At 47.4% G+C, this 6,839-nt stretch overlaps 1 protein-coding gene across 4 annotated transcripts in view; it reads right to left on the reverse strand.

The window, feature by feature from the left end:
* Positions 1–5,569, reverse strand: part of SETD5 (SET domain containing 5) — a 64,826-nt gene extending 59,257 nt beyond the window's left edge. For all 4 annotated transcript variants that reach the window (XM_015888309.3, XM_088134511.1, XM_088134512.1 and 1 more), the window contains exon 1: positions 5,381–5,569. The gene's annotated coding sequence lies outside the window, so the exon portion shown is untranslated. The remainder of the gene's footprint in view (positions 1–5,380) is intronic.
* Positions 5,570–6,839: the final 1,270 nt, after the last annotated feature.

The following is a 6,839-nucleotide window of genomic DNA, read 5'->3' on the forward strand; positions in this document are numbered from 1 at the left end:
GCTTCTTCTCTGCACACTGTTACATCTTGCCATATCAAGATACAAATACAAATTACACTCTCTCAAAACGGAATTTCCTACAGTTGCTAAAAACTATCCAAAATTTCAGTAGCTCCAATTTGTAAGTACTCAAGATTGGATTATTAATTTAAAGTGTAAAAACAAAGTTTAGGCCACATCATTTGTTTAGCGTAGACAGCCCTGGCAAAGAAGCTCACACAAAAATGTGATAATTATAGTAGGAATGTAGAAAACTGCACAATGTAAGTTTCTGGGTTTGTTTGTTTGTTTTTAAAGTCAAACAAATTTAACTAGCAGACCTTCAACATTAATCTATCATAAATTTTGAACACTCATATTTGGCTAAAGTATTTAAAAGTTACTTGAGATTTTCATTTAGATTATTCCAGTTTATATTTTAGATTTTGTAAACCTGTTTTTTTTTCACTAGGATATACTTGGATTACATGTGCAGATGAGCTACAATCATCTAGGTCTTCAACAGAAATATCCCAAAACAGTACTTCTGCTACTATATTGTAGTTCCATTACAGCACTGTATTCTCTGGTTAATAGAGAAGTGTTCCAGCATTGTTTTTAATATAAATAAGATGTGTTAGGGCAGTGAAGCAGAACTAACTTTTCAATTTTCCAAACCCTATGTATTTCAACAGTCTTTTATGACCCTTTGCTGCCAAAGACAACATCATAACATACTTCAAAGCTAGCTCCTTATATACCCTGTCTTTATCAATTTCATTCAGTTCCTCATTCCTTTACATTAGGAAAGAAATTCATTATTAATAATATCATTTCTACTGATTTCTACCATCTTAATTTTTGTAAACATACTTAGCATTCCCCAAACATTGCATTATTATAGTTTCAGGAATTACAATGGCCTCAAAAGGCGTTTTTAAGGATTTACTAAGGACATAAATAGCCTTTTGGACAAGTGGGTACACTTGAATGCTAACTACCGTGGGTATTCTTACAAAATGGCTGCTATGTGAGTTTCTCGGTTCACAAGGAGTGACCAAGGAAGGTGCCCTGGCCCTCAAATGCTCATTTTTGGGGGAAGGCAAACTGGTGAAACTGCTGCCAACTACTTTTCCTAGTCCCCAAGGATGCAAATTATTTTTTAAAACGATGCTTTAGGCTGCAGCCACCCTCCATTTCAAATTTCTAAGGGAGCCTTGAGACATCCTTTGAAGTAAATATCAAGTTAGAGATTCATGTTTTGCTCTGCAAAATGCAGCTGAGACAGGGGAATAGGCAGGCACTAGGGGATGAGTCAGTAGCCATCTTGGTATTAATGGGCATTAGGCTGCCTCCCACAGTTATGAGCCTCATCAACTAAGCCCATAACCTCATATTTCATTTAGTGGTTTTTTTTAATTGTAATACCTGTGATTTCGGAAGAGAAAACTGCAATTCCATTTAAAATATAAGTGACAACAGAGATGTAATTTAACCAGTATAGTCTTCCTAGTAAACTGTTAATTAGTATTCATGCTGATGAAAACAAGAATGTTCATTATGATTAAAAATAGCAATAATCAACAGGGGCACCCAACTCAAGGACTAAATTCCTCATCCAGCAGATCCCTGGAAACCAAACCACAACTTTCTCGTCCAGGTATTTATCCATCTGAATCACACAATCATTGCTCCTTTCATGAATGCCTTTTTGTTTTTTACATTTTTAATGACCAAGCATAATATCTAAACATAAAGCTACCTTCCATTACAAAAATAAACCAGAAACAAAGCCCTAAACAATTAAAAATAGGGGGGGAAACCCTACCAAATGTATTGACACCTGTTAGTTGAGGAGGAAGATATGGGGATAAGGCAAGAAGAATATGGTGACATGATACCATAGTCTTGAAGCTAGCTTAATGTTTTCTTTGAAATGGTTAATAGCTGTTCCAGACTGAAGACCTCTAAAAGTTAAGGCTTTATTTCTGTTGCCTCTCATTTACTGCACATTATCTTTTTAAGTGTGCTAAAATCAAGATGCTAACTGATTGCAGAATTATATGTTAAGTTATGCAATAAGTAGTTCTATTTTCAATCTGAACAGAACATGGAGCCACTCACTCCACTTCAATAGCATTTAGAAATAAAACAAACCTGAACACCAATTTAAACCCTCCACACTGTCAATTCAAAGGTTTCACTGAAGCTGTTTTGGAGAAGAGAATGAAGGTACATATTTCTGCTACTGTTTGTATTGTTTTATTGGTTTTCATAACCACTTAAGAAGTTATCTCCAAAGAAACACTGATACCATTACTGCTTGCAGACACCCTCCCCTCCCCTCCCCTCCCCTCCCCCCATTCCTATCATGGAAATCAGGCAACTGCCTGTGTTTCACCATCTAATAGGCACCTCAGCATTATACCTCCTGACAGACTAAGCAGGCAAGCAAATATCAAGGAGGGTTTAAGATTCCCTTAGCCACTATCAGAGCTTTCTTAGGAAAGTCTGCTCTACCTTATTTGTCTATGGAATGAAACTAGGATAACTATCAGATTTTGAGACTCTTGTATAGTAAAGGTCTACAAGACTTTGCCACTGGACAGTAACACTAAGCATCAGAAAGATACTATTACCATTGTTTTGTACTTATGGGATAGGAAGATATCAGATAAAATCTGGCTTAAGCAATTCAGCATATACTGTTGTCTAGCTAAGTAGATAGGTGTAATTCCCCTTCACACTCATGAGAATGCGTTCTCATGACATTTGGAAGGGCAAGATGTGCCATATTTTGGCTGCACTCTCCGTGAATGGAAAATCCTCTCAGTGCGAGGAGACTGGTGTCTGCTGTACACACCCATCACACAAAGCAGAAATTCCTCTCAATAAGGCAAGTGAGGCCCAGGCAATGCAAGGGGAGGAAAGAGACCTACAAACAATAAGGAAAGCATCTGGCTCTCTGTTTACTGGAGGGAGGGTAAAGTCAGACAGACTGCAGCTACAGACCAGAGGCTGCATCTCTCTCATGTTAGAAATACAGTATCTGATCAATTCTCACTGCCTTGGATTTTCAAAGGCTGCAAATGAGATAGAAGACATATCTTGATTTCTAAACCACATCTTAATGAAATCCTGGAAAATATTTGTGCAGGGGGTAGGGAAAGGACACCTTCTGGTTCAGAAATTTCATGCCCTAATGAAGAATCCCTTTTCAGTATGTGAACCAGCCATCTCCTAAGTGCAGCACTAATGGAGGTTGTGCTGTTGTCCTTCCCTAGAGACAGCAGCCAACACTACTGAAGCTTCTCACGTAGCAACCAAAGCTCCAGAGCCAACATTAGCTGCTTGTCACTGCCTTGAACACACACCCACAGGATACAAGGCAAAACACCCTCAGTCACCTCTGTGCTGTAAGAGACAGCTGCAAAATCTACTTCCTAGGCGAGCTGTGCTCGTGTGTGGGAGGGGTAGTGTCTGATGTCACCTTCATAGGTGAAAAGGGATAATCCCACACACCATTAAGGAAGTAGTACAACTTTGTCTTGCTGTGACCCATATCCACAGTCCCCACAGAAAGCTCAATTAGAAAACATTTCTGCAAGCCAAAACAGATATTTGTAAAAAATAAATAAATAATTGTTTTTAAAAAATCATGATTTTTGAAGCTGCAGCCTCATCCCCCCACAAGACAAAATCAATATATTCTGCTGTTCAGTGCCTCTGCCTATGAACCTTAAATATTACCAGGGAAAGAAATTGCAGGAGGCCACCCTGCAAGGGCTATTATTTACTTAAAGAAACACCCACCTAAGCAGAAGGAAACTCAGTAGTATATTTTTGTTCTTTTCTGCAAAGATCTCACTAAACAGGGGGTGTGAGAGAGCTACTTCTTGAAGTACAGGAATCCCCCAATTAATTGTATGCACCAAAATGTCTCACAACAACGTATTTCTTAAGGAAAATCTCTTGCCTTTCTCTACCCCTCCAAACCTCTTCCCTCAGTACAAATCACCTTTCTCAAATTCCAAAAAGGATTCATCACAAACACAAGACAGCTCTGTTTCAAGCACTAAGCCGCTGGCACCCCAAGGACAACTGTTGGAGACAGGGGCTTGTCGACCTTGCTTCAGCACTATTGCTGTGTTTACAAGGAACTGAGTTGCCAGTTAAGTGCTGGGATCAAGATGTGCCAACCGAAAATATAGCTTGGTTAAAAAACACTCACATATGACAAATAATGAAAAACAGGCAACAATATTTGCTTTGAACAGCAGAGGAAGAAAAAGAGAAAGGGACGATTAAAGTGCTCCACCATGGCTACACAGGCACCATGAGAAAGCAGAAAATGCAGGTCAAACACCTCCTCCCCTATTGCCTGAAGGAGCCAGCAAGTCAGAAGCAGACAGCGAGGAAAGGGAGGGGGAGGGAAGGAGCAGCTCAGGGGAAGCTGTTTCAGCACATGGAGGAGGAGGAATGGAAAGAGGGGAGGCAGTGGTGAACTCGCACAGGAGTACCGACACGCGCACCCGCATACACTCTTTCCTGGCACACCAACTGCTTTGAAGCGGGAGCTATCGTCCCAAAGAGGAATTTTCCTATATTCTTGCTAAAGGTCCTCCACAAAAGATCGGACTAGCTATTTCCCACCAACACCTCCTGCACCGAAAGAATCCTGTCTGGGAACCGAGATACAGTGCATTCATTAGATTCCCTCACCCCCCTTTCCCCCTTCCTCCACCCCCGCCCTTTCCACCACCACTGGCTCCACCAGACCCCCAAATCAGACAGGGGGAGGGGGAGAACAAGACTGCCATGACGCCCCGCTCTCCAGCTCTTGGCCCCGAGCAGACTCATCCCCACCCCCACAACAAGGAAGGTGGGGGATGGGTGGGAGCAAAACGGAAAGCAGCCCTACCTCGCCCCACCCCCTCCCCGACTTCCCTCTGTGCGGGGCTCGGCGGGGATTCCCCCTCCAGCCCCCCCCACACCCCTCTCTCCTTGCACCCAGACGCCTCCCAGGCTACGGAGACGTGGGGATATCGGAGGCAGACGAGAGGGAGCACGACCTCTTCTTTCCTCCTCCCCCACAAAAATGCAAGAGGCTCCATTTCCCCTGGAAAAGCGACTCTTAATACTTGGCTCCCCACCCCCGCTCTGCCACACATATAAACCTACCCTTCCTCAAGCGCGAATTCCTGGGGTTGGGGCAGCTGGAAGATGAAGGCGAGAGACAGGGAGCATAAGGGAAGCGGTCTGAGCGCTGGAATAGAGGCAAGATCCCGCAAAAAGCCCCCCTCTAAGTTTCCCGCCCCTCCCCCTCCATAGCACCCCTCTCCAAACAGTGGCCCCTTCACCCCACAGGCACCTTTCCCATTCCTCAATTGCCTTGGCTGACCTGTCCGGCCCGTTGCTCGGGCCCCCGGCACTAGGCCCTGCTCGGCGCCACGGCGTTTCCTAGAGAGCTGGCCGGACCGAAAGCTCAGCTCCACAGAGCAACAGCTACGGCCCCTCCCCCTCCGCGGCAACAGTGAGCAGCCAACAGCTCCTCCTCAGCAGGCCGGGCGGAAACGGCACTGAGCGCACGGGGATTCCCAGCGCTGGCGCCAGGGGCGCCCCAGGCACGCCCACCAGGTCGACTCATTGGCTGGCCTGTCCGCACGATCTCCACCCACTTCATTCTCTCAGCAACACCTCCTGACTCTTCCCCGCCTCCCATTGGCCACGTTCGTTCTCCTTCTCTGGGAAAATAGCCCCTCCCCTCCGGTTCCCCGTAACCCGAGCGTCTCGGGCAACCTCCTCCCCGCCTTACAGAGACATGACTTCATTGGTTATTAGAACTGCCACTCTTTCGCGTCCGCCTCAGCAGAGCTATAAAAATAAAGTGCGGGTCGTTCCCCAGTTTCACAACTGAGCCAGCGAGGTGAGCGTCTGTTTGTAGAGTAAGGCGGAGGGTGGAAGTTGCTCTCGGTAGAGACCGGTTTGTCTCCGCGCGGTTGCGCACGTGGGGCTGCTGTTCTACGTGCTCAAGGGCGAGGCAATGCCCTGATTGGTTCGTCGTGGCCAGTCCCACGTGGGGCTAAGTGCTGCTTGGGGACACGTGGCACGGGGGAGAGGGGGGGTTGGATTCGGCGCTGGCTTTGGAAAGTCCTCCGTGCATGCGCACTGAGAACTGCCGTGGGACACTGAGCAGACGGCGCATGCTTAAGCCTGGGTGGCAGAGCTGGAGGCGGACGGGGAGGGGGACTGCGGGGAGGATTCGCGCCAGGAAAAGGGGTGTGGGCTGTAGGTTAGGCTGGACGCGCGTTTCCTTAGGAAGGCAGGTTAGAGCTTGCGTTGCTGCTGCAAAGCTTCGCGAGTCACCCTGAGCGCCTCCTTCCCGACGGACCCGGCGCTGCACCGCGGCTGTGCCGCCTGCGGGCGCCGCGCCGCTTCTCCCCTTCCTGAGCTTGGGACTCGCCAGTCGAGGCTGGCGTAAAACCCGCTTCCCGCTGGTGGTCAGCTCTGCGGAGGCCACTCCGCCTTGCTGCATCCAAGATGGTAGCCCGTGTGGCACTGCCCGCTTTCCCGGGCGCTCCCCGTCCCCGTCCCCTGCTCCGGGTCCGCTGGGCGGGGACCGGCCCTCGGCGAGGCGCCACGCGCATCGGGGACGTCGCATTTCTTAAAATCTCCCCCGGCGTCGCCGTGGGGGGAGGAGGGCGGCTTGGCTTCCCGTCCTTTCGAGCGGAGCTTGAGAGCAGCCCTCCGATTAAGTAGCGCTTCTCCCCCCGTTCTCGGCGTGGCGTGCTGGGCTGCCGCTGAAAAATCCTCATGGGCGTGTCAGGTTTGAAACAGACACTTTCCTCCTCGGTTTTGCC

This window comes from Python bivittatus, unplaced genomic scaffold (genome assembly GCF_059951505.1).
Source record: "Python bivittatus isolate LINGU-HERP-01145 unplaced genomic scaffold, Pbiv_v1 ctg000080_np1212, whole genome shotgun sequence".
Lineage (NCBI taxonomy): Eukaryota > Metazoa > Chordata > Lepidosauria > Squamata > Pythonidae > Python > Python bivittatus.